The sequence below is a fragment of the Malus sylvestris genome, chromosome 7 (genome assembly GCF_916048215.2).
Source record: "Malus sylvestris chromosome 7, drMalSylv7.2, whole genome shotgun sequence".
NCBI classification, from domain to species: Eukaryota; Viridiplantae; Streptophyta; class Magnoliopsida; order Rosales; family Rosaceae; genus Malus; species Malus sylvestris.
Genome location: NC_062266.1, coordinates 20,936,065 through 20,949,540, shown reverse-complemented (window position 1 = coordinate 20,949,540; position 13,476 = coordinate 20,936,065). Strand labels below are relative to the sequence as shown.

At 37.5% G+C, this 13,476-nt stretch overlaps 1 pseudogene; it reads left to right on the top strand.

Moving 5' to 3' along the window:
- The first annotated feature begins 2,563 nt into the window (after positions 1 to 2,563).
- Positions 2,564 to 11,351, top strand: LOC126630813 (GDSL esterase/lipase At4g01130-like; annotated as a pseudogene).
- The last annotated feature ends 2,125 nt before the right edge of the window (positions 11,352 to 13,476 follow it).

The window sequence follows — 13,476 nt, the reverse complement described above, 5'->3', positions numbered from 1 at the left end:
ATCTCCCTCCGTCCCTGCATTGTTGCATGTTTCCACGAAATGTGCGACATGTTGCTTCGGGTTTCCCTTTCCGTCAAATTGCATAAACTTCGGCGGTTGATAGCCCCTCGGCATCCTTAAGGTGTCGATCTTCTTTGAATACGGTTTTGAGTACAACTCGGAGGTATTTGAGCTCCCTTCGTACTGTGCCTTGATGGTGTTGGTGATCATCTCTTGCAGCTGCTGGATAGAAAGAGATCCCATGAGTGCCGCTGCTTGATCTGGCTCGGGCTTCGCATCGTTTTTCTCCACCTGAGGCTCATCTTCTGGGTTAGGGTTCTCGTCGTCCTGTGGCTCCAGTCGGCTGACGAGTGCAGCGATTTGCAAGTCTTTTTCTTCCACAGTTCGGGTTAGCCTTGCGATTGCTTCATTCATTTGAGCCAGCTGCTCATCGATTGAAGTTGCTCCAATGGTCATGACTTGCATGGCTGAACCGTCGCTTGAATCGGCATCCGAGAGCATGGATTCGGAGTATTTCCTTGGGCTTTCCCCCCTTGGTGCCCTTAGCGAGGCTAAGGTGATCAAAGGCTCGTGCCTTGGGTGCTTTTGTTCCCTTGGCATAATTGATGCAGAGGTGAAAGAGGCGGCAGAAGTAGCTCTTGCCATGCTTCGAGTCGTGATGCCTAAAGTGACACCAGTTGCGACGAGGACGCTTTTGTTCTTTGCGCCGGTTGCGGGAACAGTTTGAGCCTTCCTTGATGCCATTAATTTTGGAAGTGCGCTTGAATTTCTTGAACGGAGAAAGAGATGAGAGGCAGAGATGGTCCCACTGGGCGTGCCAATTTGTGAACACGGAAAATTCCTGAAACGAAAGAGACAAGAACAACGACGTGCACAAACAAATATTTGTGTTTGATGATTTTGGGTTACAATCTCTCTCTATTTTGATCCTCTGATTCGATCTCCGTAAGGTGTTGATTTGTGGGATGTGCGATTGATCCAAGGGCCGTTGAGGCTTGATCTTGGATGAACGAGGATGAACGGATCTTCAAGGGCTTTTGGGCTTGATCTTGAAGAATGGTGATTGACGGATCTTCAAGGGCTTTTGGGCTTGATCTCGAAGAACAGTGATGAACGGATTTCCGATGGCTTTTGGGCTTGAACTCGAAGAACAGTGACGAACGGATCTTTGAGAGCTTTTGGGCTTGAACGGATCTTCGAGGGCTTTTGGGCTTGATCTCGAAGAACAGTGATGAACGATGAACGCTTTCTTCAAGGGCCGTCGGGGCTTGGGCTTGATGAACAGCGGATGAGCGGATTTGTTGGTGTTGTCGATCCAAAGGGGCCGTTGGGGCTTGATCCTTGAGGATGAACAGTTGATGAACGATGAACGCTTTCTTCAAGGGGCCGTTGAGGCTTGGGCTTGAAGGTGGATGATTGTTGATCCAAGGGCCGTCGGGCTTGATCTTGGAAGAACGATGAACGAAGAACGCTTTCTTGATTCTTCGGGAACCTGGATGCTTGAGAGCTTCGGAGTTTCAGAGCTTCAGAGCTTCAAGAGTTTTGCCTAATGATTTTTGGTTCCCCTAAATGAATGAAATTGGGCTTGTATTTATAGAATTTTCCAAGGCCTAATTTTGAATATAATATTCCAGATGAAATAAGTCGTTTCTGCCAGGTGTTGACACGTGTCCTATTTGATGACTTTTCCAACTCATTTCAATTTTCGTTGAGTCACACGCTACGTGTAAAATTTATGTAATACATGAGCGTTGACACTTTGATTTATCGGTCAACATTTATTTACCGAAATTTCGATGTCTACAATATACTTACATTGGAGTAAGCTTGGTATTATATCATTCTGTCTAGCTACTGAAAAAATGAGCCTGTACCAAAAATTTGTGTACTCAACAAGATTTTAATCGTCTGGATGACAGTGATCGCAACTTTGAGTTGTTTAGGTCATTCTAAAAGTGAATTCGAGGCAATTTTCAATTTTGAAAATTCGAACTCAGATACAGGCCGATTTTGGGCAGCTTTTCTGGCGCAACCTGGACCCTATGGCATGACATACTTCAAGAGACCTGTTGGTCGGGCAACGGATGGGAGGCTCATTGTTGATTTTCTAGGGAACTCACACAATCTTCAGTTTGGTGTTCTTCCACTACTTTATCAGCCAAACAGGGGACTTTGTTGATTAGGAGGTCAGATTTCATGCATGTTTAGTACTTGTACTTGTTCAGCAATTGTCATTTGGCTTGATATTTTCCTAATCCTGTAGGATATGGGAGGCCCTACATTTGACAGGTCAATTGGATTGTTTTATTAGGCCCTGTAGGATATTTATATCACTAATTATATCACCAATGATGTAGATGTTAAGGGATATAGATATAGAAAATATCTAAATCATCATAGGTGAAGTTATATTTTTATACATGCGGTAGTCAAGCTTGTACTAATTTATGAGAAGGAGATTCAACTTAGGGGCATACAGATGACACGCTGTTCTGACTAATTGACTTAACTTACATATGTATACCTCCTAGGTAAGCTAAACTGATTGTGTCAGAAGCAAAATTACTTAACGGTAGATATGCTTCTTGATTCTTTGCTTTTGTTGAACTTGGCAGCTCAAGCTCTAGGGTTACCATTTATAAGTCCATATCTGAAATCAATTGGATCTGATTATAAACATTGGGCAAACTATGCAACACTAGCATCCATTGTGCTTTTGCCAAACACTTCATTGTTTGTCACTGGAATCAGCCCATTCTCTCTGGCCATCAATGAAGGTATTCAAGACCCAAGTTGAAGAGTTTCACCATTCCTCGGATCAACAAGGTAACATATACGTATTAGTACATTGTCTTGACTAATTGTCTTAATTAACATATATATGTGAGTTTTTGTTAGTTCCTGACTCTGATTGTTGCTGCTTAGAACTGAAGAGACTTCCTTCCTTGGATATTTTTGGGAAATCAGTCTACACATTCTATATTGGCCAAAACGATTTCACCTCCAATTTGGCAGCCATCAGTGTAGGTGGAGTGAAGCAATATCTTCCTCTGGTCTCCCAAATTGCTGGTACCATCAAGGTGAGTCAGTTCTTAATTCCATATATGGTCATGTGCGAGTCATGTGCTACTCGCATGATATAGTAAATGTGAGATATGTTGTTTCATGCAATGGGTGTAGAAAAGTTTTTCTACTTTAGAGAAGATGCAAAGCATGCCTTAGTAAATATTGCATGCAACGTTTGAGAAACAAAAAAATGTTTTGAAAATGGTTTCTTATTAGATTGTCTGATAATATAAAGATCATTTTTACAAAGACTGAAATTGGATTTCGTTAAAATATATGAATCAAATTCACAATATGTCAGCGTAACTATTAGTCCGGCAAGAAAACATTACTGTATCGTTACAATAATAACTAACTTTGCTTATATTGGTTTTCAAAAATTATAGGAGCTTTATACATTAGGAGGGCGTGCATTTCTGGTTCTTAATCTGGCACCAGTGGGTTGTTATCCATCATTTTTGGCGGGGCTTCCTCCTTCAGAACTCGACGCATTTGGATGCTCAATTGCTTACAACAAAGCGGTTGTGGACTACAACAACTTGTTGAAGGGGGCACTTAGCCAAACTAGAGGCTCCCTCCCAAATGCTTCCCTCGTATATGTGGACACCTCCTCTGTTTTGCTTGAGCTCTTTAAGCATCCCACTTCCCATGGTATAGCTCCCAACAATGGCGTAGCCAGAAAAACTTTGAAGGGGGTCAACTTTAAATAACTATAATATTAAACGATAAAGAAAAATTGATATAAAAATAACAATTCTTAGTCTTAGTAAATATTCATAAAACATGTTGTCATTCATCCACATATCTTTTATTTGGTTTCGCGAATCACTTTCCAATATATTCATAGTAGAAAAAACTCTTTCGGCACTAACTCTATGAATTACAATGTTTTTTTTATTAATAAATAATAATAATAATTCTCACCAATAATTAAAAAAATCAAAAGAAAATTGTAAACTAAGAGTTGAGAATTACCTACTAATTTGTTGATTCATAAAAGAATTCCAAAGATGAACTAATGAAGGCTTGCTATCTTGGAGGTGGAGATGCCTGATTCTTTGAATAGGAGAAGTTTAAAAGTATTTTTGATGATGGAGGATAAGTTTAAAGTTTAATGCTAATTGATTAATTACTTTTTCAATTTGTGTAATTTCTTTAATTTTTTAAATATTTTAAATGCATTAAATAATGAAAGAAGACAAATGTAAGAAATAATTCTTCCATATTGGGCCTTTTCGGTCAGCTAACAAATAGGAATTAAGTTGTTTAGTGGGCTACAAAGGGCAATATATAACAATACAACATATCATTAATAAACTATAATATAATACATGTTGTAAATATTATGTGGATGGTCCACATGAATAGTTTGTTACTATTTATGCACAGTATTTTCACTATTCATTTGTGGAAAATTTGTAAAGTGAATAGTGCTTTCTTTTGTTTATATAAAGGAAGAATAGATAGATGAATGGGAGGAGTTCACGGGAAGGAAAGAGAGGAAGGAAGGAAGAGGAAGAGAGAGAAGGAAGAGGAAGAGAGAAAATAGAGGAAGATGAGAGGAGATAATAGAGAGAGTTATCTTTGTACTCCTATTATTTCAAATTATAATGAAAGCACCACTGCTGCCCCGAGGACGTACTCCAGTCACACTGACTGTAGAGGAACCTCGTAAATTTTGTGTCTTGTTTCATTTATTCCACTGCACCCACAGTCGATTTTACAACACGTTATCAGCACGAGAAGCTCTCATGTCAGTGGAAAGCACAACGCCACAAATCCTGTTCACCTCCTTCAGCTGGAATCTCACAGATAAGAAACAATTTTCATTTCATCTTCAAATCTCAGTACAATTGATTTACTTGAAGCAACTATATATATTGTTGTATGACTGTATATCATCATTTGCAGAAGCAAAAGAGTACATACTCAAAATTCGTAAAGAATTTGACAGCCATGTAAATAGCCTCGGAACTCTAACTTGCGGACCTCGGATTGAAATACTTTCTTTTTGAAAGTTGTTCGTCTGCTCAGTATCTACAACATATCAAAATTTCAGAAAATGTTAACGGTGCGATCGTGGCAGATGTCTGAAATACCAAACCAGTTTCCAATTTCCGCAGAAAACTGGGCAGCCACCTTATGAGTACCAAAACGCCATTTCGATAGCTCAAATCGAAATTGTTTCTTCACGAAAGTTGTTTGGTATCCTCTTATCCATATCATACTAAATTTTGAATTAAAACTAACGGTTAGATCTTCTCATAAGTTGCAGACACTCTTGACTCCAAAACTTATGGGAACCGTTTCGACTTTTTCGAAACTCACCGGAGGAGGAACACCAATTGGAACTTATTGTTACTATTATTTACTGAGTAACCAAAATGACTTCGAACTGTGAAATAATAATAAAAATAAAAGGGATGAAACAAAAGAAGTGGCAGACCAAGAAAATGAAAAAGCAAAACATGAGGACTTAATCATTGTATTTTCTGTTTTGGCATATTTATGTGCATGGTGTTGGTTTAAAGCCCATGTCACAAGTTCTATTTATTTAAAGCAATTTATTTATAGTGGGTAGAATTATTACCCTTTGCTTTAAAGCTTTGATATTTATGTGAATGGTGCTGAATCAAAGCCCTTGTCACAAGCTTTATTTACTTTAAAGCAATTTATTTACCATGGACGGTTTTACCGCCTATTGCTTTAAGTTTTGATGGTGCTGAATTAAAGCCCTTGTCACAAACTTTATTTACTTAAATGCAATTTATTCATTATGGCTGGAATTACCGTCTATTGCTTTAATTTATTTATTGTACTTATCTTTTGTTACTATGAGTATATACAGGACCTGAAGTTCCTTGATCAGATCAGAACCTGCAGTTTCTTGATCCTCATCATATAAAATGATTGGACCCGAAGTTCCATCATACAAAAGGATCTGGCATGAAGTCCATTGATCCTGAAGATCAGGACATGATGTTCCTAGATGAGTACCATTAGTTTGAAGTGCCGCAGTGCCTTAACTTAATTGTAATAAAAGCCATAAGAGTCTCAGTTTACAGACTATTAAATAAGGACCAGAAGTTCCTTATGTCCATACTCAAAATGGTTTAGCAGAAGCCTTTATTAAGCGAATGAAATTGATTTCCCGCGCTCTGCTCATGAAAACGAAATTGCCAATTTTCTACATGGGGACATGTAAACTTTACATGATGCATTATTAATTCGGTTGAGATATGTTATCAACCATCAATATTTCTCAGTACAACTCGGGTTTGGGAACCAACTAAACATTATACATTTACGAGTTTTTTGTTGTGTTGTCTATGTGCCTGTAAGACTACCACAACGTACTGAAATGAGGCATCATTGCAGATTAGGCATTGATGTTGAATACCATCTATCATTCAATATTTGGAATTCTTGATTGGGGATATGTTTACCGCATGGTTTGCATACTGTCATTTTGATAAGACAATTTTCCTGCCATTAGGGGGAGAAAATAATATCGTTCCAGAAGAACGATGAGAAAATATCATTCCAAAAGAATGATGAGAAAAGACCGTTCCAGAAGAACGAAGAGAATTTGTCTTATTTTGATTCACGAAGCAATCAATGAGAAAATGAAATATGAATAATTGAATGATGCAACGAAAGTGATGAAATCATATATACTTACTGCAAATGTGCCTACAAGAATTGATGTCTCAGTTGGATAAAATAATGAGACAGTAAATGATTTATCTGTTGCACGCCTGAAGCATGGCAGATTTTTAGACTCAAAAGGTTCAGTTATTCGAAAGAAGAATAATATGGCACTACTGAACTATTGCATTCCCGAAGCATAACTGTTGCATGCCAGAAGCATGACAGTCACCGCATGGATACACGTCCCAGATAGGACAATCCACAGACATGGGAATGTTGATGTCTCATACATGAAGCATAATAGACATATAGGTTCCAATGACTTAACTCCCGGAAGTGGAGATTAAAATCCAAGCTCTATAACACTCAAGAGGAGGTTATGATCCACATTCTCTCAATTATGACTATCCTGGAAGAGATAGCGTCATGCCCTTGAAGAGGCAATGGATATCCAAAGAAATGAAAAGCTTTTATGCATGCGCATGCACATGAGAATATGGGATCACAGATTGATGATAACCAATGGTAATTTTGGTTTTTACAAGTAGCTACTAAATTCATCAATGAGCTGTGTTAATATTGAGTCACGTTCTTTTGTTCGTCGACAAAAGAAAAATTATTGGCCAAAATGGAGAAAGGCAATTCCATTACAAATTTTGTAAGAACGTGGGCAAATGAACCTATATATATTTGAATACAATACAAATAGCCAAAGAATGTTAAACCAAGGAGGTTATATATGGGCATTTGTAATATAGTTTAATACACTTACATGATATGACACAAGGTTGTAAACGAGTTCATATGAATGGAGAATTATATACGAAGGGTTGTGAGTCGCCCACATTATATTTCCATAAGTAAATCCCTCAAGTATACATGGGAGCAAATTGCTCTGTATAAATTCCAAAGGAAAATGTGTCATGAAGTGTAGAAAACCCTTGAAGGATTTAAATTGCTTGAAGTAAGCCTCTGAAGGGTAAAACATAAAATATGTACTCAATACCAATGGATGATATAAATTGCCTTAGTGAGTACTATCATTATGATATTGTTGCAACATACTAAAATCTCTTGCAAGAGTCAATAACATTAAATTATAACTCTTGAAGAGTTGATGATATTAAATTGGGACTCCTGAAGAGTCTAGAAAAAATTATAAAGTGTTGAAGGAATTATTGTCTCGAGCTGCAGATCGAACAATCTACCAACACGAATCTTATCCATGATATTTATGATATTAAAAGAACCATATGGTTTGAAGATTATGAGTTGAATACTCATATGATGAAGACACTAAGAATAATCATTTATCTTCGTGAGGGTAAAGATAAATTAATATTTGGTCCAGAAGTACCACATCTTAGTGAAGTATATGCTTTATTGTATTTGGCACAATACATTGAATGAAATAAAGCTTATTTATTAATATCTCCAAGAAATTACAGATATATACATACACATGAGTTAAAACAAACAAACAGGATGGAGCCTTCACAAAGGTTGCTCATGTGAAGCCTCAGTACTCGGAAGTACCCCAGAAGGGGGAGGCACTGGAGATTGATCATGTGGCACCCCAGTACTTAGCAAAACACCAGAAGGGGAAGGCATCAGTTGCTTTCGGAATCTAGCAACGAACCTCTGGTGATCACTTTGAATCCGACTTTCGGATTCCTGCAGTTGGACGAGCTTTCTTTTCATGCTCGTAGAGTAACTATTTGCAAGCACGTGTAACACCCTATTCTCGTGCTTAAGCCCTCTGATCTCTTGTTTAAGACTTGCCACTTCCGCCATCAATGATTCAACTTGGCGAGTTTGAGCAAGTAGGCGTTGACCCATATTGGACACAGAGCCAGCACACTGAACACTGAGAGCCAATGAGTCTTGAACGGCCGACTCTTCAGACCGTTCTGAAAGGATCTTGTTATCCCTTGGAGTGAGAAGATTCCTAGCTACCACAGTAGCGGTTATGTTATTCTTCATCATAGAGTCCCCAACCGTAAGAGGACCATTAGAAGATAAGAAGGACGGGCGCCATATATTATCCTGACGCTGCTCGTCTGTATCACTCCTAAGACTCAAATCTAAGCAAATGTTAGATGGGCAAGTCATTTTTCAGAAATGATGAAGGAAAAACAGAGGTCAAATAAAATTTCAAAGGTGCAAGATAGGGGAAATTTCTACAAGCAGCAACTTTCTGAGCATACTCTTGAACACAATTGATGTCTCTATAAAAGAAGAGGCAGCAGAGCCACTTGTTCAAAGATCGATGAGGCACCGCTCTCCGAATTTCAAAAGCCAGATTTTCCTGAATAAAATTCGTTGGCATTTTTCAGACGTAATCTCAGCTTTTCAGATATCGCGTGCAACTTTGTCAAAGATCTCTGACAAAGTTGAAAACGCGTAAATCTTACTGTTCTATTTACACCACAGTTGCTGACAAGAGTAAAAGCACAGCACCACCACTTGCTATTGAGAAATCTCTATATATGTCGACATCTGTTCTCCATAACAAGGCAGACTCGCAACACTGCAAGAATACCTAACTCTTCCTCATCTCCGAGAATGCATCTTCAACATAGCATCTCGAAATACTCAGTTTTCTTCCTCTCCGAGAATACATCTTCAAACATGTCACACCAGAGCAAGATTATCACATATCTTCAGGGACCAGAGCAAGATTATCTCATATCATGCAATCTCCCTGTCCTTTCCTTTGTCCATGTTCTTGCCTGCAAAGACAAGGATAAGGAAAGCAATATGTCGGAACCTCCACTCAAACTCCCGGTAAGGAACCGATTGCCTGGAACCTTTCCTGATTGCTTACCTAGTATTGCTCTCAAGTAGTCATCTTCAACGGTTGGAGTTGAGTCTCCAGTCACCAAGAAGTGATGAACCATCCAAATGCAAGGGTTTGCATTCCACTTCTGCACCAGGGGACAAATCCTACAAGAGAAGATGCCACATATGCATGGGGGGGGAAAGCAGTGAAAATACTACTTAAGCAAGGGGAGCAAGTAAGGAAAGTGAAAATGATACATTGGAGCATGTGGAGACAAGCGCAACCAACACGTGCTGATTCATCCCCGACAAAGTCGAAGAAGCTCTTCACGGTACAATTTCATTCAAGATCAAGCCCCGAAGTCCTTGAAGAAATCACAAGTCCGATTCAAGATCAAGTGTCCACCACTTTTGAATCAAATTCCGCTCCAGATAAAAGGAGTAAATTCCGATCTTCGATGCTAGTCTAGCAGAAAGTCCTACAACCCAGTTCAAGAAAAAGGCTGTGGAAAGTTAACAATAAGTAAAGCAACTCTTTTAGCAACTCTTCTTACTAAGAGACTAAAGCAGAACAATCAACGATCAACCTAAATGATTTGAAATCAGGGGGAGATACTCATCAGGGGGAGCATCCAAGACAGATCAAGATTTTAACGAGTCAATCCAAGACTTGTGGCCATCCAAGGGGGAGTGTTGTAAATATTATGTGGATGGTCCACATGAATAGTTTGTTACTATTTATGCACAGTATTTTCACTATTCATTTGTGGAAAATTTGTAAAGTGAATAGTGCTTTCTTTTGTTTATATAAAGGAAGAATAGATAGATGAATGGGAGGAGTTCACGGGAAGGAAAGAGAGGAAGGAAGGAAGAGGAAGAGAGAGAAGGAAGAGGAAGAGAGAAAATAGAGGAAGATGAGAGGAGATAATAGAGAGAGTTATCTTTGTACTCCTATTATTTCAAATTATAATGAAAGCACCACTGCTGCCCCGAGGACGTACTCCAGTCACACTGACTGTAGAGGAACCTCGTAAATTTTGTGTCTTGTTTCATTTATTCCACTGCACCCACAGTCGATTTTACAACAATACACACTATTTTAGTGAGGATCATTACAATTTCACAAGGGTCAAATGACCACTCTAATCACAAGGTGACTCTGCCCCTGGCTCCCAACCAAGGTTTTACCATTTAATTAGGTTTTATATCATTAGAGAAATGTTTTTTTTTTTTTTTTCTTTCGCCATACTTAAATTGATGGACAAATACTTATATTGTCAGACTGTAAATCTGGATCACACATTAAAAAACAAGTCAAACTAATATGTGGTGTACAATCAATCTACTAATTGTCACGTAGTCTAGCAAGAGAACATTTCCTGATAACATATCATGTCAAATAATGTGGCCGACGAGAATTTTTCATGTCATCAAGTATATTTTATGTTTTTATGTTGTAAGTTTAGTTTTACTTTGTTTTGAAACAGGTTTGAAGTATGGTACAAAATCATGTTGTGGGCATGGTGGTGGTACCTATAATTTTGACCCCCAAGTTTTTTGTGGAAATACAAAGGTGATCAATGGGAAACCTGTGACTGCAACTGCTTGTAGTGACCCTTACAACTATGTGAGCTGGGATGGAGTCCATGCCACAGAAGCTGCAAACAAGCTAACGACATTGGCTATCCTCAACGACACTTTCTCAGACCCTCCCTTTCCCTTTGAGCAGTTCTGTGACCTCCACGGTATTGCCTGAGAAATCCTTTTTCTTTCAAAGATTGGATTGGATTGGATTTTAAAAGTTGTGTTCTCTACCTGCAAATCTCATTCTGCAAGAATGTAATAACTTTGTTTTCCAAAGTATTTGGTTCATAAGCTTTTATGTTATGGGAGATCCCGCAGTTTGTTTTACATTATGGGTTTAAGGCGGCTTCAAAACCCGATAGTTAAACTGTAATTATAACTGTACTGATTTGATTGATAACACAAGGTACAAATATATACAAGTCAAGTGACTTGGTGTAGAAGTAAACTTAAGCCCGCATGGATGTACATAACCTAGCCAAACAGAATCCTAACTAGATTCTCTATATTAACAGTGCCCCTCAAACTTGGTGGTCGTTGAGTGACAAGTTTGGACCAGAGTGGGTTGAACCCCAAAGTCGGAAGACCCTTGGTGAGAACATCCGCTGGTTGATCAGTGGATGGAATAAACTGTACCTCGTGGGAACCAAGCTTCACCGTTCACGAACGAAATGATAATCAAGCTCAATGTGCTAGCAATAATATGGGGAGGGGGTTGGGTTTAGCCTCACAATAGGCTAGCAATAATATAGTTCAAATTTTCCTTTGGCGAGAATTGAACCTAAGCACTCTCACTTACAAGTGAAGAGAAAATGAAAAGAAAATAGTTTTTGGAAATCAAAGTTGTAAAAGCACTAGGGTTCCGTCATTACCTTAACAATCCTATGTAGTTTTATCAATTACTTATGAATTACACATGCAACTTTGAAGGTTAGGTTTTCCTAATGCATATTCTCCTCGTGATATTCAAACAAGAAGTTATATCTAACATGCAATCCATTTGTGATATTCAAATGAAATATGGACATGTGAGACTTATTAAGTTTTGTGATTTTTTTTTTGAAAAACCATGCAACCCCTAAAATGTGATATTCATCCTAAGCGAAATTACAATTATTAACCACAAAAAGCAATACTCAATCCTTCGGTGATATCTGACCGAATTGCAACCAATTACTTATCTAAACATCTTAATGGTCGTGAATCACTAAGACATAAAGATAGTTTAAACACAATATTTAATAATTCAAAGTATGCATACATAATATCATAAGTAATTAAATAAAGACTATATATTCATACTAAGACTTATGACTTCGCCTGAGCAAAAGAAAGTTAGGTACGCATAATCATAATTAAAATCAAAAGGAATTTAATTGAAATAGAAAAAAATGGAAACACCTTGAATGTAAAAGTTTGAAATCTCTAAGCTTTGGCCTAATTCCTCTATCAAAAATTGCATAGAGAAGAAAAATAGGGCCGGCCACAATGGCTTATTTATACTACATAGAATATCAAATCCTTCCTAGAAAAGGTCTTAGAATAAACTAGGAAACCAAATAAATTAAAATAAACTAGGAAACATAATTCTAAAGTGATGAGGAAAATCTGCCTGTAATATGAAAACCCACATTTTGGACCCAAATCTCTTCCAAAACCAACCCAAGATGGCTAGATTTAAAGCTTGAAACATTTTAAACACTTCTCCAAAACGGCCTGAACCCAAAAGAGGTCTTCTTGGACTCTAAAAAATGCAATTAAGGCCGAAAACGCCACTTTTCCAACACCGTATACTGCTTTTTTATTTAATCGCTAGAAAATAACCGTTTGGTAGAAAAATCTGAAACTTTGATACGATCAAACTAATGGACTCACGAACGTCCTCCAATTTGAATCACTCCAAAATTCGTCTGTTTGATCAAGTTTTGCTCCAGAGGAAGTCGAATGTCCTATATAATGCAAGGTATCAAAAATTACCAAAATAATAACCAAAATTTACTAAGATTAGAGTAAAATATATAATATAAAATTGACTCATTAGTCATTACGAGCGTTTATATATACATATTTTATTTATTTATATTTTCACACTTGTACATTAATTAAAAAAAACCTAATCTTCTTAAATCCTTACCGGTGGATTCTATCTATTATTATAACTTTTTTTTTTTTTTTGCATATCCTTGAACATTTGATATTTTGTAGTAAGGTACTAATGCTTTTTCATTAGGCTCTTATTTTAGATATGTAATACTTGAAAGGAAAATATGTTTTTATGTATTGGAGTAATATTTACGTGACAATGTGGTATGTATATACTAATTTAGTATTATATTTTTCATTTGATTATTTATTGATTTAAAATATATTTACTTTAATGGAAAACGGTTTTGG